General features: G+C 32.8%; 1 protein-coding gene across 5 annotated transcripts in view; it reads right to left on the bottom strand.

Moving 5' to 3' along the window:
- Positions 1–24028, bottom strand: part of LOC145242513 (protocadherin gamma-A4-like) — a 590587-nt gene that overhangs the window by 483093 nt on the left and 83466 nt on the right. For 2 of the 5 annotated variants that reach the window (XM_080105576.1, XM_080105574.1), the window contains exon 2: positions 16924–17019. The exons of the other annotated variants lie outside the window; for them this stretch is intronic. The gene's annotated coding sequence lies outside the window, so the exon portion shown is untranslated. The remainder of the gene's footprint in view (positions 1–16923; positions 17020–24028) is intronic. 5 annotated transcript variants of the gene reach the window in all.

Raw genomic sequence — 24028 nt, 5'->3', positions numbered from 1 at the left:
CCTCTCATAAGATGAGACAATCACCAAAGTGTCTCTGCATATCATTAAATGGCGGTAAAACAAAAACTGGAAGGAAACTTGGTGGGCGAGTCAGGGTTATGTTTAATATTAGTTGTATATTGTAATATTATATATTTGTGCCAATATGGTTGGATTACAAAAAGAAAATGTGATTTTTTTATGATTGTGTGGTGGTATATTTTGGAGGCGAGAAGGAGAGTATCGCCTAATATTTCCATTTCTAACTATAATCAGAATTGTCAGTAACTCTAACACACTCCTTTTTTAACACTGTTCGGATTTGGGCTGTGATTGATCTCTTTCGTTTTTGTGACTGAATAGAAATTATCTTTGCAACAACCTCACAGATAAATATATTGAGGTTTAAAATCTAGTAAGAGTGAAGCACATTCAGGATCACACCTGTTACTGATGCGATGATCATCACAGTGTCCGCTGACTTCATTGAACGACGATAAAACTGTTGGATATTCATAACTGAATAGACTGCGGTTTCATTCGCAAAAACATATGTTTGGAATGGAGTAAGGGTCGTGAATCTTTTAGGGTAACTCTGTACTATAATTTTGAGATGAGGATTGATAATTTGTATTATTTGTATTGTTCGGACTATTGTTCTCATCTCATTTGTCATGTAATGGTTCTGATTTTCATCAAAAAACATCAGAAACATTATAACAAATCGCTACGTTATCGTTACAAAAAATATTCAATGATCTTTCTGTTTCATGAGAACATTATACAATTTGAATTCTAACAATTACGGTTCGTTAAAAAAAATAAAAACATTCTTTCTTTCTTTCTTTCAATATTTACCAATAACATTCATTATAAAGATAAACCTGAAGAAGGTTGGAGGTTACATCGGCTGAAACGAAGTGAAAATAACAACCTAAGATAAGAAGAGCAGTCCGAATAATGTAAAAAATACAAATCATAGTGCATTAGTTATTCATTATCATAAATCTGTTGCATCTCATCTTCACCGCCTGCTGCAAGTGTTATAAATGTCATATAATAAGTGTTATAAATGTCATATAATAAGTGTTATAAATGTCATATAATAAGTGTTATAAATGTCATATAATAAGTGTTATAAATGTCATATAATAGGTGTTATAAATGTAATATAATAGGTGTTATAAATGTCATATAATAAGTGTTATAAATGTCATATAATAAGTGTTATAAATGTCATATAATAAGTGTTATAAATGTCATATAATAAGTGTTATAAATGTCATATAATAAGTGTTATAAATGTCATATAATAGGTGTTATAAATGTAATATAATAGGTGTTATAAATGTCATATAATAAGTGTTATAAATGTCATATAATAAGTGTTATAAATGTCATATAATAAGTGTTATAAATGTCATATAATAAGTGTTATAAATGTCATATAATAAGTGTTATAAATGTCATATAATAGGTGTTTTAAATGTAATATAATAGGTGTTATAAATGTGATATAATAGGTGCTATAAATATAATATAAAAAGTTTTATATATATCATATTATAGGTGTTATAAATGTCATATAACAAGTGTTATAAATATCATATAATAAGGGTCCAGGTGAAATAGACATTTTCGGTGTGAAGACAGATATTTCTGCAAACAGCAACATTTTTATGCAATGGAGTGTTCTTGGATTCCCGTGGTGCATTCTCTTTGATTTCCACAGTTCGTTGGCATGAGGATTTACTGCTTCGGTTTAGCTGCTGATCTGACAGCTAATACTTGTATCTCTTCTTCTCTCCATCTTTTCTTCTTCTTCTTCTTCTTCTTCTTCTTCTTCTTCTGTCAGAGGTTACATCAGATGAAGCGTTATGAAAATAACAAGCGAGATGCGAATACTAGGCTGAATAAGCTAAATAATAAATAATTATTCTCGTGGCTACATACTTCGACCACCAACCTTTTTATTATTAAGTAGGATGCTTGCAAATCGTGAAACGTAAGTAAAATTTCATTATAAAAGTTTTAGACAGCAACATTATTGGGTCTCCTTAGCTCAAAACCAATTAAGCACAATGAAAAGTCCAACACTGATGATGAAACCTATTTTTGCTGCTGTGGGCCCCTCTATATCGTTACACAAACAAGACATGATTAAATTGTTGAAACCTAAAGAAGACGCCATGAAAGATGTACTCTGCGTCATTTGCAATAAGATCTGGCAGACAGGTTAAAAGCCAACATTATGGCAGGACATAATTGGTAACCAGTGTAATTATTGGCTGATATGATGTGACAATAATTCCCAGGTTATATTCAATAAGGCTTCGTTATCTTCTTTAACGGGATACAATGATTTTTATTCATTTGGCAGTTTGATTGTTTTGTTCTATCAGCTATCGACCCTTTTTTGATTTATTAAATGCTAACCCAGTTATTATGTGAAACGCTTATTTATGTTTTAATTTCATTTTAATATTTTTACTAGTGTTGGGACGATTAATCGGAATCGGGAGTCGGAAAAAGCGGGACTGTTTGGTTATCGGTATCAGAATCGGAATAATTTGTGTCAATTTTCTGATGTCAAAACGATTCTTTCAATTGTGTTTTTTTCTAGCTTTGTTTAAGACTTTATTTTCCATTACTAATGATAAAATAATTATTTATGTATTTTTAACTATCAGTAAAACTAGAATCTATAGTTCCCTCCTACCCACAGGTGTATTTTTACGTTTCCGAAAAAAATATATGCATATATGACAAGGGTATTTACGGTCATTCGACCCCCACTCCCTTGAAAAAAAAAATTATAGTTAAATATTGAAATATTTTAAAAGAATCGGAAAATGTATTGGAATCATAAATTTTTAACAGAATCGGTAATTGTATCTGAAAATTATTGGAATCAACCCATCACTAATTTTTATATCTGTTGCTAAGGAAACTGGTTGGATCATTCTACTGCCCCAGAAAGTATCTAACTCCTGACACAAACTTCTAGTACCATAAGAGTCAGATACTATCTCCTTGAGTGGCTTTTGGCCTTGGTAAATAGTGTGTGGGGGAATATATTTATATATATCCCCCAACACACACACACACACACACATATATATATATATATATATATATATATATATATATATATATATATATATATATATATATATATATATATATAAATATATATATATATATTTTCGATGGACTTAACTTTTGTATAATCAATATCGCCTGAAGATGTCTCTAGTTACTAGTTCGGCTGACCGAAACATGCACATGAATGTGTAGCATTTGTAAAACAAATAAGAAGCATATATATATATATTTATTTGTATATGAGAGAGAGAGAGAGAGAGAGAGAGAGAGAGAGCGAGAGACGCACACACACACACACATCGGTCTTTATTATGGAGTAAAGGATGGCATATTATACTCCTACTCACACAATAGAACAAAAAGAAAAAAAGAGAGGGGGGTAATAAAGAGAGAGTGTAAGAAAGAGAGAGACAGAGAGACATAAACAGAGAGAGAGAGAGAGAGAGAGAGAGAAAGACGAGGGTACATAGATATGATTTTGATTTAGATGAAAGTATATTGCAATTAAATAAATTAAAATGAAATTAATCGTCTTCTGTTGTTGCCGACATTAATTAAGAGAACGAGTTGTTGTTCTGCAAGAAATGAAATTGTCAATATCAACAGCAGAAAAATGGGGGTAGCGGTATTTTCTGCGAAGAAAAGTTAATTAAATTTATCAACTCTGCCTTGAGTAAGCGACCCGTCTTCAAAAAGGTGATCAAATTGAGGTGAAAGGTTGACTTTTAGGCCGCGCTTCTCAATGCAGATAACGGCACTATTTTATGAGCAGTTCGTTGTTTGTCAGATCTCTTCCTAAGTCTTTCTCATGAGTAGAAAAGTTCAGAATAGGAATGCTCAGTCATCCAGCCATAAAAATATGCAACTGATACTAAGTGACCTCGTCTATCTCTATGCAAATATGACATCTTTGCTGATAGGAAGGAGAGATGGCTTAATGGTTATCAGCTTGGACTGTGGACTCTGAGAACAGTGTTTGTTCTGTTACAGGGTGACCTAAATTAAATGCCATTCACACATGGAATCGTTAAGAAAATTATAGTCAGCCCAGAAGCAGTCCCATGGTAATGTGTTCCACAAACTAGTAGTTCTCCGCAATAAACTTTGTTCATAGAAGTTTTGCTTAGACAAGTAGAAGAAAAGGAATTTATTTACAGTGGTTACAGTGTTACTTGTGAGTGAACATAGATTAAAGCTCGGTCGAGCATTTGCCATGAAAACAACAATAGAGTAAAGAAAGAAGAGAAAGAGATAATAGAATAGAGAAGAAGAGGTGGCCCACTAGATTTCAAAGTCAATTTTGTACTCTATCACGTTAGGGAAAGGAGCTTTGGTGGCAACGGTACTCTATCGTATATCGTAAGACATATTTAATTTCTATGCAAGTAGAGGCTTGCATCAGGAGTGAGATACTTTTGAAGCAGGAAAATGATCCAACCATTTTTCCAGCGACCTTGTCAACAGATTTGATGTAAGTCTTCCATTTAAGGTCTGGAGTGAACCTTAGTCACATCAGTTTAATGCATAGGTGGAACCCTGACAGGAAGCACTTCAGATCAGAGTGGACATGGGAGTACTTAGAATAATATATTCCCCAAAAAGCTAATAATAGGAAGGGCGCGGTGAATACTAGAAAGCTAATTGGCTAACTAAAATCTCAATAAAAGGTGCGTATATAAAAACAACAGACAACCACAAAATTCGCGCATAAGCCTGAAGAGTCCTAGAGTGGATGAAACGCGGAATATTGAGTGGAGCTTAATCGCCATATATATTTTATAACTTACTAACTAGCTCTATCTATGTATTGAACACTTTTGAAGTAAATACTTAAAGTTTACGCATAAATTTATACTTTCGTATATTAATTTTATGTGAGTAAATGAAGTAGTTATATATAACTACTTCATTTACTCACATAAAATTAAGAGGAGTCCTAGAGTGGATGAAACGCGGAATATTCAGTGTAGCTTAATCGCCATATATATTTTATAAATTACTATATACATATATATATATATATATATATATATATATACATAGGATTCACTTCTAAACTAATTAACCAATCGTCATGAAATTTAGAAACACAGTTGCTATGTGTAAGAGTGGGTAATATGGGCTATATTTAGTTTTATGCAAATGGGGTTAAAGAGGAGGTGAGAATATTTCATGAAAATTCAGATACCTCCGATTTTTGTGAAACTTTAACAATTGGTATAATCATTAATTGTTTACTTTCTTTGGGTTAAAGAGTTTTAGAGAGCACAATATAGACAAGGCCTCTCATTTGGAAATTCAAATATTTCAGATTTACATTAAATTTGGTCCATAGTCATTAAACACTAAATTAAGCAAGATTCCCTTAATTTCAGTTTCTTCTTAAGACCCTTTAAGCTTAAGCCTTAATTATTAGTTATTTTCTAAAATTAAAATCATGTAATGGATTCAATTAAAATTAAAATAATGATTTCAGACTAAAATTTAATAGCATTTTATGTTGATTTTAATCTTCATAAAGAGACATAAAAGTGGGGCAAAGAAAACTTGAATGCCTACTAGACAATATCCTCGAGTGTCTAATGTCTCTCTGCAGAGGGGTTTGTCAGAACAACCTGGCATGATACTTTTCCCTAAAAGTAAACCCTGACTAAATATTCAAAATCAAATAGTATTCGCTACCCAAATAAAATTTCCTCACTTACTTAAATTACATTAGCTTTTACAAGGAATGATGCAAATTTTTCAAGTAATAGTACGAAGCTAGATACTACACCAGACTAGATAAATTCTTGTTTTGGAATCCAGTAACGAAAGATATACTACAACATATGAAAATGGTTAATTGGGAAGAGGAAATTTATGTTTTCAATTTCTTTATTAACTCGTTTGAGGGATAAAGAACTTTAAAGGAGCATTCGAATATCTACGCATTTCATATAGAGTTCAAGTGTTAGCGCCAGGTAGTGGGCCCCTTGATTTCTGAGAATTACGACTGAAGTAAAATAAAACAAAAAGTGCAAAACTGTTCTTTTTGTAAAATTAATTTTAGTATTTTAGTGTGTGTGTGTATAAATTATAAGATGGTCAACATTATGAACTTTGGAACATAGTCTTTTGTCATTTATTCACTATATATATATATATATATATATATATATATATATATATATATATATATATATATATATATATATATATGTTCCAAAGTTCATAATGTTGACCATCTTATAATTTAGTGAATAAATGACAAAAGACTATGTTCCAAAGTTCATAATGTTGACCATCTTATAATTTATTACTGTAATTCAGTTGACATTTACAATTCTGGAGAGTATCTGTTTCATAGCGCAAAATCAATCATCTAATTGTTATATCAATCAGTGAATCTATTATGCCCTTAACTCATCAGAAGAAAGAGCAACAATCAATCCGTCTGAAGGAATATAGTCTTTGTCAAATTCAGTACATTGCTCTGTAATCACATTGAGCTTCTTAAATAAGGTCATCGATTTCAACATTTGCGAACATGATTCTTCAATTACATTTATTTTTTGTATTCGAAGCTATTCCTTTTCACTCTATGTTCATAAATAAAGGTTTTATCAAGTTGGGACGATTAATCAGAATCGAGAAAATCTGAACATTTAAGGTATCGGAATCGGTATCAGAATCCGAGAAAATTGTGCCTACTTTCCGAATGCCACAAACCGTTTTTGTAATTGTTTATTATTTGGTTTGTTTTTATTTAAAACTTATTTTTCCATTACTGCTACTAAAGATGAAATGGTAAATGTATATTGGTTGTAATCAGCTATAAAAAAATAAAAATGTATAGATCACCCACACAAGTGTATTTTTATGGTCACGAAAATATATCACATGCGTTTTGATGATAACAACTCTATAGCTAAATATTAAGTGTTTTTTTTTTTTTAAATCGGAATCGGTAGTTGTATCAGAATCTGGAAAAATTTTGAAATCGTTCCATCACTAGTTGTATCGTCATTCGAAGTGTGAATACATTTTTAGAAACCCTGTATGTATGTATGTATGTATATATATATATATGTGTCAGGTCATGTCATGTGCTACTGGTACCATGTAACCCAGTACTACCTGCCTCATGGTCGGGTCACCGGCGACTAAACTGGTTCCCCCACCAGACTTGGTGAGGAGGGTGGCTAGTCTCCCTGAAGGATAAAAAACAAGACCTTCCAAAGGGCGAATGAACTCTTTTTCTGGGTCAACGGCCAACTAGCACTGTGTATATTTGTGTGTGTGTGTGTATATATGTGTATTGGGGTGGAGAGGGCTCCCGTAAGCCGTGGTGAAGGCAACCTTTCTAGGAGAAGCAAATCTCTGATTTAAAAAACCATAAAGCGGGAGACCAGTACCCGCATTAAGCTGGTCTGCAGTTTAATTTGTTGCTGGCTATCTTGCTCTTGCTTGTTGCTGGATCTCAACATTTTGAACCGAGAGAGAGACTTAGCTGTCGTACAAAGCTAAGACTCTGTAACATCATATTTGTATAGATACTCCCTCAGGCATTTGGGTTCATGGATTTTAAATGTCTGAGGGAGTGGCACTCGTCTGACAAGACGTTGCAATCATCATATATATATATATATATATATATATATATATGTATATATATATAGATATATTCGTGTATGTGTGCACGCACACGTCTCTCCTACTCCCTCTCTCTCTCTCTCTCTCTCTCTCTCTCTCTCTCTCTCAAACAATGCTAACAATATTAACAATATCATCTACTCTAGGTAAACGATCTAAAAAGGAAAAATCCAATATAAATTCTATTTTATGCATTCTCACGAACAAAACAAGAATCATTATTATCAAGAGATTCAAATTAAGATGTTCCAATAAAGGGAGGTAATAAAATAAAGAAAAAAACATTTCACAACATGACCGAAAACTTTTGATCTTTTTAACGTTTTCTAGTCATTCAACTGACACGTGATTTCAACAGTAAATGGCCATTTTCAATTAACATCAATATATGTGCGTTTATTTGTATTTTTTATTGAACTCATTGGCGAAAGTTAATTCCACCTTATCCCACCTGTGCCTTTTGCATATTCCCACTCAAAAAGGAATTTCTTTCGCTATTTGGCCAACGAAGTCATTGCCAGCAGGTAACTATGGATTAGGGAAGAAAGTAGGTAATCTCTAAAAAGGAAAAAGGTCAGAAAAATAAGAACCCAGTGTTCGTAAGTGAGGGTAACCATGTTAAAGACTAATTACTTCCTCCTAACTGTTGCTCACTATATATTGGAATCTTTCTACTGCTTTTCTGTCACTGTACTACAGAAATAGACGAATAAAGCTTCTTTATCTACAACCTTATTTTTTCTATGGTGTTATTCGTTACTGGAGACATTCTGAAATTTCGAAAGCTGTTTATACATGAAATGTACAAGAAGAAGAAGAAGAAGAAGAAGAAGAAGAAGAAGAAGAAGAAGAAGAACTACTACTACTACTACTACTACTACTACTAAAAACCGAATTGATAAAAGAAAAGAACAAAGATCAACAAAAAAAAAGAACAATATGTTCAACTACTAATATTATTACTATTAGGGGCACCTGTGGAAATTCCACAGCCTCCCCCCCCCCATAATAGCTAGCTAATAGCTAGAGGACTCATCCATATGTAATATATTGATGTTGGTATTCTGTAGATGTTCAGCGTAAACGGAGACGCTCTGATATTATTGTAGCTTTTTTCTTTTTAAACTGCAAAAGTATTTATCTAAGCTAGCAGGGACACCTACCGTAGCCCGGTCATAAAGTCCACTTAAATATGATATTTTATTCTAGCAGATTTCGTATATATTATTATAGAATGTTCTATCGATTTTTATCTATTATAAAGTTGCGATTTCAAAAATAAAAAAAATATATATCCATATGATTTGGGTGCATCAGCTTGAATTGAAACCGGAACCAAAACTTATGAATATATATATATATATATATATATATATATATATATATATATATATATATATATATATATATATATATATAACTTTAGTTCCTTCAGCTATAATCAAAACCAAAACCAAAACTTATGAAGAATTCTTGATAGTCTTTTATAAAAAGAATTGATTACTGAAGTGCCATCAGCTATAATCGAAACCGAAACCGAAACCGAAACTAAAACCCTAACTTATGAAGAATTCTTGGTAAAATTATTTATTACCGGAAATAGAAGTCCATAACAATTAAATGACTCGGAAATAAGCGTGACATATAAAATAAATGAATAAATAAATAAGACACGCGCTAACGTAATAATATATAGATTCTTAAAAACTGGGTTAATACAAGAAGAAGCTATTAATACTACTCTCAAAGATTGAGTTGATAAAAGAAGAGGGAAAATCATAACTATTACTACGACTATTAAGAAGATAAAAAGAAGAAAAAAAGAAAAAGAAGAAGGAGAAGAAGAAGAACGAGGAGACCGACTAATATTATCATTACTACTACTACTACTACTACTACTACTACTACTACTAAGGACTGAGTTGATTAGTAAAATGTAGAAAGAAGATAAAAGAGGAAGAACAACAGCAACAAAACAACAAAAGCTACAGAACTAAGTTGACGTAAGAAGAAGAAGAAGAAGAAGAAGAAGAAGAAGAAGAAGAAGAAGAAGAAGAAGAAGAAGAAGAAGAAGAAGAAGAAGGCAGTAAGAACAAAATCAAATATCTATTAAGAGGAGCTGATAAAATAAACTTAAAAAAGAAAGAAAGAAAAAAAAAGAAAGGAGTTTGTCGAGTAAAATAGAAAGAAATATCGTGTCTGTAAGAACTTAAATTAGGCCACCATTTTGAATGAATCATTTTCTAAAATTGATGCAACTCGAGGTTTTAATTTTGGTTTTTACTTTTTTGGTTTTCTTTTGTTTTGTTATAACAACAGGAGATTCGCCATTTAACATAAAATGGTAAAATAGCAACATTAAAGCCTAATGGAAAGAATCGTGCATTCTTCAAGTCGCTACGGTTGTCTGGTTTAATCATTGCCCACCAGAGACTGGCACTGGAATGCCTCTCTTTAGAATTAATACAAGTGAATCCAATACTAATTGTCCGTTGCACATTAGATGCTTAGGGTTTGGGATAATTGAGTCAAAAGAGGATGGGAAGGGCAACTAAATTTTCGGTGCTGCTTACAAAATGTTTATGGACACAAAATTCTTAGAGGGGTAAAATTCTTTGGAACACAAAATGCTTAGAGAGGTAAAATGTTTATGGGCAAAAATTTTTAGACCACGTAAACAGATGATCGACATGTCTCATCCTTTTTTTTTTTTTAATTTTCTTTCTTTGAAGATGATTGTAATGCTGGGTATGGGGCAGCCAAACCAGCTGCCAACATTGCCTTGCTTTTTATTGAAACCAACCGAGAGCTCTTTTTAGTATCCTCGTTGTTCCCTTAAATGCAATTGTCTGGATCTTTTTGCACTTGGTTCACCAGGAATATTAGTTAGGTAAGACTTCAGATTCTTCTCCATAAGCCCTGTGGCACCTATAATAACTGGTATGATTGATATTTTCCTAAGATTCCAGTTTCTTTTCATATCATACATAAGACCTTGATATTTGGTCTGTTTCTCCCTTTCAGCTCTGTTCAGACCTCCATCATTAGGGACACTCACTTCAACCAAGGTTGCTGCTCTCTCTCTCTGACTTATTCCATATAACTGCGTATGGCATGTAAGTCATTTCCAACTGTTCTTTCAGGTTGATGTTCCCAGGATTTGATGTTGCATTGGATGTTTAATTTTTTACAGATGGTCCTGTGGAGGTACTTACATACTCCATCATGTCTCACTGTGTATGTGACATTCGATGTTTGTTCACATTAGTAGCGAGCATAATTGTATTTCGTCTTTTTCGTAGTAATAGCTGTATGTGGAAGTTCCCTCTTGTTCTCCCTTTTCATAGCAACAGTTGTAAGTGTTCTTTCATAGGATAAAATCACTCATTATCGCTATTGGTCTTAATATTTTAGTATAGTTACACTGTATTGACATTATATAGTATTAATACACAATATTAGTCTTTCCTTTCCTATTCGTTCCCGTATAGGAGAAAGAAGGCCTTCAAAATACGTCTGCTCTGTTCTACAGACAACATTCAAGAGGCTTAATTACTCTTCTTTTTGGCACATACTCTATTTCTCATACTGCTATGAGAGAGCAATTTTTGCTCTTTCTATGTATCTATTTACTTGCGTCTACATGATGGCTCAGTTAGACACAAGGTCGGCTTTTAATGTGGGAAAAATCCATCTCTTAAAAAGGGGGCACTCTGGATTAGGGCAAAAATTAAAATTACGTTAGTCTAGAATGATTTCTCCTTCACTGACTGAGGACAGAAGAAATGAAGTGCAATATCAGAACAGATACTACACTTTGCTACTAAGTTGTGTCACTCCCGTCATATTACAAAGATAAGAACAGAAGACTTTATGTAAAATACAAAACGAACTTTTTGTATGAAACTGCACAAATCAGTTAAAGGAGCCAATAATTTCGTTTCCCTAGCCACTGGCAATTCATGCTGCGCCATTGACATGGATTAAGATAAAATAAAATAAAGAAAAAAAACTCTGGACAAAAACAAATGGCACTTATAGTTGATTGTCCTTCAAATCTGACCACTTGTCATCGGCTTAACGGCATGGTAATTTTGAGACTTTTTGCATAATCTAAATGGAAATTTCTGATTGAATGTCAAAACTGTTCGCAACTTCGATGGGCATTCTGTAGAATTTGATATTGTCTTTTTAACTGTTGTCAGCTCATTCCGTTTTAAATTGCATTTTTTTTTTCAGATAATTTCAACATTTCTACTCTTTCTAAACTGATACGTAATCCATTATTCTTTCTTTCATCTCGTTTGGCGACTTCAGTTTTGCGTTCTTAAAGACATACAGTTTCATACAGTTAATTCACCTTCACCTTCTTCTTCTTCTTCTTCTTCTTCTTCTTCTTCTTCTTCTTCTCTCTATATATTAATACCGTAATACCTTTAACGTACGTACGTACGTGTGTCACGGTTTCCAGATTAAAAATTAATCAATCGGTCGAGCCTATTTATTAAAAAGGAGTAAAGAAGGTGATAGCATACTACGAACATTATATTAGTATTAGTATTATATTAGTATATAGATATATTATTTGTATATAGATATATTATTAGTATATAGATATATTATTAGTATATAGATAAATTATTAGTATATATATATATATTATTAGTATATAGATATATTATTAGTATATAGATAAATTATTAGTATATATATATATTAGTAGTATATAGATATATTATTAGTATATAGATATATTATTAGTATATAGATATATTATTAGTATATAGATATATTATTAGTATATAGATATATATATTAGTAGTATATAGATATATTAGTAGTATATAGATATATTATTAGTATATGGCTATATTATTAGTATATATATTAGTAGTATATAGATATATTATTAGTATATATATATATTATTAGTATATATATATATTATTAGTATATAGATATATTAGTAGTATATAGATATATTATTAGTATATAGATATATTATTAGTATATAGATATATTATTAGTATATAGATATATTATTAGTATATAGATATATTATTAGTATATAGATATATATATTAGTAGTATATAGATATATTATTAGTATATAGATATATTATTAGTATATAGCTATATTATTAGTATATATATATATATATATTAGTAGTATATAGATATATTATTAGTATATAGCTATATTATTAGTATATATATATATTAGTAGTATATAGATATATTATTAGTATATATATATATTATTAGTATATAGATATATTAGTAGTATATAGATATATTATTAGTATATAGATATATTATTAGTATATAGATATATTATTAGTATTTAGATATATTATTAGTATATAGATATATTATTAGTATATAGATATATTATTAGTATATAGATATATTATTAGTATATATATATATATTATTAGTATATATATATATTATTAGTATATAGATATATTAGTAGTATATAGATATATTATTAGTATATAGATATATTATTAGTATATAGATATATATATTAGTAGTATATAGATATATTATTAGTATATAGATATATTATTAGTATATAGATATATATATTAGTAGTATATAGATATATTATTAGTATATAGATATATTATTAGTATATAGCTATATTATTAGTATATATATATATATATATTAGTAGTATATAGATATATTATTAGTATATAGCTATATTATTAGTATATATATATATTAGTAGTATATAGATATATTATTATTATATATATATATTATTAGTATATATATATATATTATTAGTATATAGATATATTAGTAGTATATAGATATATTATTAGTATATAGATATATTATTAGTATTTAGATATATTATTAGTATATAGATATATTATTAGTATATAGATATATTATTAGTATATAGATACGCTAATTTAATGTTTGTAGCATGTTAACAACTTCTATCCTCTTTTTTAATAAGTAGGATCTCCCGATCACCAAAGACGCAATGAAAAAAAAAAAATTTTTTTTACATGATGTCGCTTTTGGGTCGTACATGAAACTAAAATATACCTCCTTGGTATTCTGGCTAGAATCCATGGGTAGTATCTCTTCTATTTAAAGATGGTATAATGATATCGTGTTTTTTTTTTTTTTGGTTTTTTTTTGTTCACACTGGGCGTCCATACAATGGAAATATGCCACAAACTCTTGTAAAGATATTGGAGATAAATAATAATACCCAGATATATACTTTAACCAAATTATTTACGTAAATACTTTTACGGTTTTAACAAAAGGGCTACAATAATATCGCAGGATTTCCATTAATGTTGAACGTCCACAGTGTGCCCAGCAGCATTATATTACATGTGAATGAGTCCCCTGTGACATTTCCACAAATCCTGCTTGTTATTATTATTATTATTATTATTATTATTATTATTATTATTATTATTATTATCATTATCGTTATTATTATTATTATTATTATCATTATTATTATTATCATTATTATTATTATTATTATTATTATTATTATTATTATTCGTACTTACTAGTTTTCACACAACTCATCATCAGTCATTACTTACTCATAATAACCGGTCCCTGAACCCAACTGACAACAAGTCTCCCCAGATTTTCAGTGCTGTCCACCTCTTTCGATAACCTTTCAGTTTGAGTGACAACAAGTCTCCTCAGATTTCCAGTACCCTCCACTTTATTCGATACCATTCCCAAATTAATTTGTGCTATTGCAATAACCGTTTACCATTGATTTCTTGTTGGTAGCAGCCATCGGTCCTCATTGGAATTTGAGTGGCAATAAGCCTCCTCAAAATCCCAATACTCTTTGCACTCATCCAATGGAGGCCTAGTTGGTGTTTTCTCTCCTCGGTTTTTCCATCCTCCTTGACCCTCCGACTATTTGTTGCGGTTGCTGAAGCCGTTGTGCTGAAGCCATTTTGGGGTGGAGGTGAAGAGAAAAGGAAAAGGGGAAGAAAAAAGGGAAAAGGAATAGGGGAAAGGAATAGGGAGCGGAAAAAGAAAAGGGAGATAAATGGGAAGAGGGAAAAGAATAGGAAGGAGAAAATAGAGGTAGGAGAAGAGGAGGGAAAGAAAGGAGCGGAAGGGGAAAAAAGGCCCTTTTCACTTTTGGTGTACCAGTTCTTTTGGTTGGGCTTTTTTTGTTTCATTTCTGTTGCAGTTTCTATATGCCCTATTAGAATTTGTCACTTATGTGGACTAGTTTCTGCACTCAAGGATTTCCCTTAAGATTTCAGCTATTTTCAGCATTACCGTTCGTCGCAGAATCTCAGTCTTCCCGTCGATTCTGATTTCTCTGAGGGATTTTTTTTTCCAAGTTTTTTAGGACTGTGACTAGTGCTCCTGCAATTATTCATATTATATTGATTTTCTTCAGGTTCAGATACTGTTTTATTGTGCTTTACTATTATTAGTATTAGTATTAGTAGTAGTAGTAGTAGTAGTAGTATTAGTAGTAGTAGTAGTAGTAGTAGTAGTAGTAGTAGTAGTAGTAGTAGTAAGTTAATTATATTTCCTTTATCTTTTTTTCTAATATTTTTCTTATCTTGATTACCTGTCACAGATGCAACATGGATTTTTACTATCCTTGATACTAAAGCTCTTCCAGAGTAACCGTTTTGCCGGACCATCCAAGTTCTGAAGTTTATTTGTACCAAAAATTGGAAATTCGTAAGTTGCTGAATTTATAATAGTCAAATGATCATTCATTCCAGCCGAGGGTGTGTGTGTGTGGGGGCGGTGTTATACCTCTGTGTTCCGATTTCAAATCCAACGAGATCTAGTTTGGTCATTTATAATGTAAGGAAATTGCAATCACCCTTAAGTTGGTATGGCTAAAATACTAACTTGTGTTCAATTAATCATATGCAATAAATTGTTTACAGTATGTATAGTTCTGCACCATTACAAAACCTCAAAAGTCGAAAATGCAGAAAACATAAGACAGGGTTTTCATTGTGTTTTATTTTTATTTTGTGCTAATTAACACAAAACTGGCTCGACATATCATGAAACAGATGAGACAAGTTTTGTTGTTTTGTTATTGTGTTTTGATAATAAATAAGTTAAAAAGAGTTGATATGGCGTAAAACACATATGACATTTTTTTTATATAATTTTGATATGAAATAACCAAAAAAGGGTTGAAATGTAATAAAACAGATGATACGAGGCCCTTTTTTTTTTACTGATGAGTCATGATTTATTAAGGCCCAAAACCACTCAGAGGATGAAGACTAATGAGATGGATGACAGTAGAATGACGATGAATAAATGATGAATAATATGAGAGGATTTAAAATCTACATATACTGCCAACTCAAAACAACAGCAATTTTCCTCCTTTGTCAGAAACATTGTTTATACAATGTGACAAATAAAGGGGGAAGCGAGAGTTAGAAAGCTTCTGAAAGTAAACCAAGGAACCGATTTCTACGCTCCATAAATTTTATTCTGTTTGAGCATTAAATAAGCCTCAAAAGGGTTGATATGCCATGAAAGAGTATGAGACAAGCGCTTTATTGTATTTCGGTATCAAATAACTTCCAAAAGGGTTGATATGCCGTACAAGAGTCAAACTAAGCCAACGTTCCTCCACTGATCTTTTTTCTGATACTACAAGATTCAAGAAAAAAAAAAAAAGAAAATGGAATTCAAACTGTTGCTGCCTGGTCGCAAGCAATTTCTTGCAATTTGGCAGTCATTTAAAAGAAGAGAAAAAAGATTAAGAAAAAGAAACATGTGTAGAAATAAATAAAAAATAAAAAGACAGTCGCATATGTGTATAAAAAAAAAGATAAAAGAAAAACTAAGAACTACATGCAGGTGTGCAATTCCTTGCCATTCAACATGAAATAAACAAAACAAGAAAAAAAAGCAAGAAATGATAAATGAAAGAAAGAAAGGAAAAAATAAAGATCGTTAATTCAATCTGTATGCTCTGCTATAAAAATGCTATTTTAGACTTGTGCGTGACAGACCAACGAAAATGATATTTTAAATTTAACTAACAAACATGCTATTTTCAGACTATATGTGACAGGTCAATGAAAATGCTATTACAAACTGCAGACTTTTAAATTTAAGTGCGACAGACTAACAAAAATGCTAACTTAAGCATGACAGACTAATGAAAATACTATCTCAAACTTTATCATTACATACCGACAAAAATGATATTCCAAATTTAAGTGTGACAGACAAGCGAAGATGCTACCTCAAACATAGCCGCGACAGACCAACTGAGATGAAAGGACGCACCTAAAAACAAAGGTATAAGGTTTAAACAGAAATTGGATATAGACAAAATAAAAGATCTGTTCATTTCCGTTGGATTAAAGAAGGAAAGCTGTTCAAAAAAGATATACAAAAAAGATGCATAAAAGATATGCATAAAAAAAGAAACAAAGCACAAATAACATGTAAAAAGGGAAAAACGAAAGAAGAAAAAGGCATCGTTTGTGCCATCGAAACCACCGTTCATCTCGTAAGCACTGGCATTTCCACTAGACTGACAGTATCCAATTCCCTGGTAACCATTGTCGTTGGCAGCTGCCGATGAAGCGAGAACGCCTCTTCATACTCTCCTCCATCACACTTCATCTTCTCAATTGTTCTCTTTATTAGTTCTGCTGGTCTCGTTCCCTTCCAATCGACCAAAAAAACCCGCCACCCATTTTACAACTCCCCACAGCCCATGGAGATTGCTGGAGAAGAACGGCTGTGGTTCTGGACGCGTGTGGTGTTGTCTTTAAATACAAGTGTCTAAGTCTTCCAAAGGATCAATGTCAGCCTCGTTCAGACCAGTTCAGCCCCGCACAACTCAGCCCAGCCCAATCTGGCCAGACCACCTTCCCCACCTTCTCATTAAAATGCTTGGTCAAGTCTCTCATATCCGTCCACGTTCCTAACAACTTCCTTCGATTATTGTCATTTGCAAATAAGTCTAATCACTAGGAGGACAGAATCGGAGAGATCTTATGCAAAGCAGAGATCTTTCACGTTTCTCCAAGAAAACCCAACAATAATTTCTAATGCCTTTTATTCACATAGTAAAAGAAAAAGTTATCTTATATATCTACCAGAATACTTGTTCTAGAATGGTTAAAATTAATTCCCTTAACAGAACAGTTTTGTTTCTTAATTTTTCATATGATGATGGATTATTCATATTATTTGGATTCTTCACACTGCTATTCTCATCTTGAGTGTTATTTTCACAACACCAGAACCCGTGGTGTAGTGGATAAACTATTTGGTAAAAATCAGTTCTAAGTTACATTCTTCTTTAAGCTAGAGCTTCAATCTTCAGTACGGGCGACACTCCAAAATACAATTGCGAATTCTTATTATAGTTAGAGTTATAGGTGATGTAAATAGAGCATGCTACCCCCGTGGATTAAGTAAAGGGTTCTGTTCGAAATTACGTAGAGATTCCCGAGTTCAACAGAAAGATTTTTGAGTACAACAAGATATACCTGAAGAAGATCGGAGGTTACCTCGACTGAACGTTGTGAAAATAACATTGAAGATTAGAACAGTAGAAGAATAATACAAATAATATGAGAACAGTTTCGTACAACTTTTATGCTCCCCCTTACAAAGATTAAAATCACAATATAATGATACTAAACCTTGTACCTAGAATCCTTATTTAAATTTTGATCAAACTCTAATAAATGTCTAAAATTTCGGATTTAAACTGAAAATGTCTTAAGAAGAAATTATAATTCGGGAATCTTTCTTACTTTGCTGTCTAATGAATAAGGATCAAATTGAATGCAAGTCTAAAAATATTTGAATTTTCAAATGAGATGTTTTGCACATGTCATACCCCTAAAAGTCCCTTTAAAAGACTCCAAAAAACTGAAATTTGGAAAATATTTCTAAATACCTATTGTTAAAATATTTTTTAATACCTATTGTTAAAATATTTATTATATATTATTGTTAAAATATTACAAAAATCAGAGATATCTGAATTTTCATAAAGTGCTGCCACCCTCTATTTGCCCCCTTCGCATAAAACTAAACTACATATAGCTCACATTATCCACCTTTGCGATTAAGAGTTGTGTCCCCAAATTCATTATGATAGGTTGGTTAGGTTAGGAATGACTTCTATAAATAGAAATATATAAACTCATACCCAACTTAATGTAAATAGAGATGTATGCACATCGAAATGTAGTTCCAACACTATATTATATTTTTCTTTGTGATCATGTTGACCTGGGTGGCATCATTAACTAAACAATTGTCTTAGTCCACGGGGCTGGAAATAAAGTAATCGGTTATTTAATGATATTAGTCATGTCAATGTAAGCGTCAACAACAAAAAAAAGGAAGCATAATACATATAATACATTCAAAAATAAATTCCAATGTTTGATTCATGAGGAGGGTGACTAGTCACCCATCTGAATAAAAAAAAACTGAAAAAATTTGGGTGAAGCCAACTGTAAGATCAACGGTCATCTAGAACATAAAATATCAACTTTTTGGCAGTGCTCAATAGAATATCGTTTGATGTAATAATGTTCAGGTAGCCTTCTGCAGTTGTGAAAAAATGCTGAGTTTCTCTATCTATTGAACATGAGATACGTTAGATGAAAGTTCCATTAGAAATTAGATGACGTAACAATAGAAAATTTCTTCTTTTTTTAATTTTCTTATCATTTTGTTCAAGCTGGGATAGGTCATCCTACCGGATGCCAGACAGTCACTTGCTATCACATATATAGTTCAACCGAGATATCGTTTTAGGATTCTAACCGTTCCTTTAAGTTCAATCCCTTTAGCACTAGTTCACCAGGTATATTTACCAGTTAAGTTTTGAAATTTTTTTCACGCATCCCGTTGCTCCAATAATTACTGCAATAATGAAGATCTTCCTAAGATTCCAGTTTCTTCTGCTAGAAAGTTAGCTAACGTGTTTAAGGAAACATCAGTACAGGAAGTCATGAATGATACATAGAAAATAAGCCAGTAAACTCCATTTCTTTAGCTTGGACCTGTAAGAAAGAACATGCCTGTTTCTGACTCTCTCTACTTCGATGGGGGAGGGGAAACATATAATATTACCGTTATGACAAGATCATTGGCTGAGTAGAGTAACTTGTGGGAACGTTTCTGGAACGGCTGTTACGTCCTAGCACGTACGGCAAATAGCTCCCCGGGGGAAATAAACGAGACTCCACATAGATAAAACGTGCTTTATATCAATGGGGTTTATATGACGACAGCTAACGTCTGCTGATGAGTCTTCTTTTCAAGTTCTTGGCGTCATTACTGACAGGACCGCTGTGCTGGAATTGAACACGGTATGCTACAAATATACAATCCTTATTTTATATGTAAAAATAGAATTGTCTTATTTTAACTTTTAAAGAAGTATTTTAACAACTCGAGATGTTGAGCTGCCATGCGACTGCCCTTGCAAATCGCACTTTCAAACTGACTTACAATTCTGCCCTTATGGTAAAACACAAGAAAGATAGAAAAGATAGAAAGAGAGAGAAAGAGAGAGAAAGGGGGAGATAGATAGATAGATAGATAGATAGATAGATAGATATTAAAAACAAAGAGACTCAAATGTTATTTCGTTTTTCAAATCCTGATGTCGCCCAAGTAGGTTTGATCTTTTGCACCTGTCTACCTCGATTACTTTGACACATCTAAGATTTTATAAACATCTGTCAATCTGAGCCAAGGTAATATGCAGTGATATTCCGAGATAAAAACAGCATTTACTTGATTTTACTTGTCTTCTCCTACCCCTGCAAAGACAATGAAATACAAGTAGGTTTTCAAATTTGAGGAACTCAAGGGCTTCTCCAAGAAGGACTCTTTATCATTGTGCTATATTGTAAGCCAAGAGCAACTTTAACGAAAAATAAATAAACAAAAATAAGGAAAATAATGATTCACAGTTCTTTTTTTATTATTGCATTTTCACCTCAAACAAGGCACAGTGCCATTTTGATGGGGGGGGGGGCTACTATCTGGGACATAATTTGCAGTGATACTATATAGGGTATAGAGTAGTAAGGTGTCTTTTTACATTACACTTAAACTTCTGCATGTCAGTACAGTAAGAGAAGCAGGGATTCGGAAGGGAATTCCAAAGTCTAGTAGTTCTGGGGAAGAAACTATAAGAGTAGAAGGTTTTCTAACATCTGGAGATCTCTACTGCATAGGGGTGGGATTTTGCTGCTTGCCGGGTTTGCCGGGGGTATTTATGTCGATGAGGTACAAGGGTTTGTAGTTTGTCAGAGCACCTATCATTAAAATACTTGTAAAACAGGTAGAGAGATGCAACATTTCGCCGATGGGACAGCAGTTGAAGCCTAGTTGACAGTGTAGAACCTATTATTGGTGACTCTTTTTAACCCTGTCTAAGAGTGAAAAACTAGTAGCAGATGCACCAGCCTAAATATGGCAACAATACTCCATACATGGACGAATAGTGGCCTTGTAGAGGTACAGGATACTCTCAGGTGTATGTAAGTTTCTAGCATGATAGAGAGAGCCCACCTTATTTGCAACAGCCTTGGCAATGTCCTCAGTGGCTATTAGTGGAATAGAAGGTTTCTTGTAATTATCAAAGGAAAGCAGTTTAGAATTGGCAGCACTGAATGTTACTTTCCATTTGTGTCCTCATTCTGGAGGTCTTCCTCTAGAGTTTCCGTTATTGCTTTGGATATGTGCTCATTTGTTTTCTTCTCATGTCTGTTATAGAGCATGGTGTCGTCAGCAAATATACCCATCTTGGAGACAATTTTATCAAGGAGGTCATTTATGAATATCAGGAAGGTTCAAGAATCGACCCTTAAGCACACTCGTATTTATATCATATTGTTTTGACGTATGACCATCGAGGTCAACCTGGATTCTTCTCTTATTGAAGAAGGATTTAATTATGTTATGCATTCTTATAAATAGTAAAAAAAAAAACTCTTCTTTCATAGAAATCCAGAATTTCCCTAGAAATAAGTCTGTGATTCTTATCTTGAGTGTACAATTTTATAAAATGCATCTACTTAAAGAAAATTATTTCAACTTGCGTGAGATTTGAACTCAGGTACTGACATTGTAAAAACTAATGCTTTAGTTATGTATATCCTGCTTATTCGTTTTTATAACCAATCATATGTTTCTATTTATCTACTAACGGACAAACTCCAAGATCACAATAAAACTGTTTAATAGTATGTAGATATGAAAGGAGGAAATATATAGGGTGAGGCGCGAGAAACGGATGTTTTTAGAACGCTCCTTCCTCTCTTGAGTAGTGAGGGATAAAGAGTAAGAAAGGTAGTCTTTAAACCTGCTTAAGATGCTATTTCATTTTTTTTTTTTTACATAGGAATCACCACTTATCAAGGCCAAGAGGCCACTCGAGGATAAGGGTTAAAGAGTGTACAGTAGAAATTGGACAATATAGTAATCATTAGTAATGGAAATTCGGTAAATTTGTTAACAAGTGGGACGGCTAATCAAGAACTTGTTTACGTTAGACTTGAACACAACCATATTGTAGTCAGCTGGAAAGCAGGAAAACGGAAGACTATTCCACAGGCGTGCAGTTCTAAGAAAGAAGCTTTGTTCATGGAATCTACGTTTAGGTTTAGGCACAGATAAAGAGTGGGAGGAATTATTGATAGTGTTTTCAGCTAGTTGAGTGTTTCTTGTGAAAGTTTGGCGAAGGGGGACCATAGACTGAAGCTCAGTCGAACACTTTCCATGAAAATAACGATGCAGCAGAGACAAACTTGCAACATCTCTTCTGTGAGATAGAGGTCACAGTGAAAAGGACATCTCCTACGAGGCTACGAAGTCTATCTTGAACTCTATCAAGGCAGGCTAAGTCCTTTCTAGCAGCTCCTGTCCAGATGTGGCAACAGTATTCCATCCTTGGATGTACTTGGCTCATATATAGATAGAGAACTGCATCAGCAGTGAGATATCTACTGGACCGATAGAAGGATCCCACACTTTTTCCAACGGCCTTGGCAACCGATTTTATGTACCTGTTCCATTTAAGATCAGGAGTAAAAGTCAAGCCCAGAAGCTTGTCAAAACATGAGGCCTCATCAAGACGAGAGCCATTCATTTCAACTGATGCCAGATGGGGATCAGAGCGTTGATGATGTAAAGAGAGAAGCTTGGTTTTAGATGCATTAAAAGTAACCAGCAACTACTTTCCCCATTGTACCACGTGCTCAAGATCAGAGGAGAGAGAATCGGAGAGAACTTGGTCGTTTACTGTCTTAGATGTGCTACCATAGATGGGAGTGTCGCCAGCATAAATGTCTACAAATGATGTAAGGATGTGATTTGGAAGATCATTAATATAGATCAGGAAAAGAGTTGGGCCCAGGATGGACTGCTGAAGCACTCCAGCATTAATACTGTGAGCTTCAGATTTTTGCCCATCAACTACTACTCCTGTGAACCTGTCAGAAAGAAATGATTTAATAATTGAGAAGACATTTCTAGCTATACCATAGCTAGAGATCTTGTGAAGCAAACCTTTATGCTATACCCTATTAAAGGCCTTAGATATATTAAGAGCAATTTCCCTAGAAAGGTTACCTCCGTCGAGAGATTCGCTAATCCTATGAGATGTAACTGTAAGCATATCTGCTGTAGATCTAGCAGAACGGAAACCATATTGTGTGTCACTAAGAAGGTTATTTTTGCTGAGATGGTTGATTACTTCTCTATTTAACACAGATTCCAGCAACTTACTCATGACGCACAGGAGACTTATTGGCCTGTACTGAGAGGGGGATGAGCGATCACCTGAATTCTTAAATACAGGGCATACTGATGAGATTTTCCAGGGTGATGGGAAGCAATTCTCCTGAAGACAATGTTAAACAGTTTTGTAAGTATGGGCGCTAGTTCTGGTTGAATTTTTTTTGAGTACTATAATTGGAATACCGTCAGGGCCGGTTGCTTTACTGGAATTAAGGTTTTTAATTAGCTTGGCAACATCATGTATAGATATATGTATATCACATAGCGTGTTTTCTGATACAGGATGAAATATTGGAGGTTGGCGGCCTTGGTTGCAAATGATAGAATTAGCTGCAAAGTTCTTGGCAAAGAGTTTGGCTTTGTCTGATGCTGATGAGATTACCTCAGGTCCATTGATGATAGTTGGGATAGAGCACATGCTTCTGTTCAGGATTTGCCAAAACTGGTGGGAACAAAGCCGCTGCTCAGCTACTTTGGACTTGATGCACTGAGCATGCAACTCTCT

This window comes from Euprymna scolopes, chromosome 21 (assembly GCF_053919585.1).
Source record: "Euprymna scolopes isolate OS-2025 chromosome 21, ASM5391958v1, whole genome shotgun sequence".
NCBI lineage: Eukaryota > Metazoa > Mollusca > Cephalopoda > Sepiida > Sepiolidae > Euprymna > Euprymna scolopes.
The sequence above is the reverse complement of the archived record's forward strand: the minus strand, read 5'-3'. Positions and strand labels throughout refer to the sequence as shown.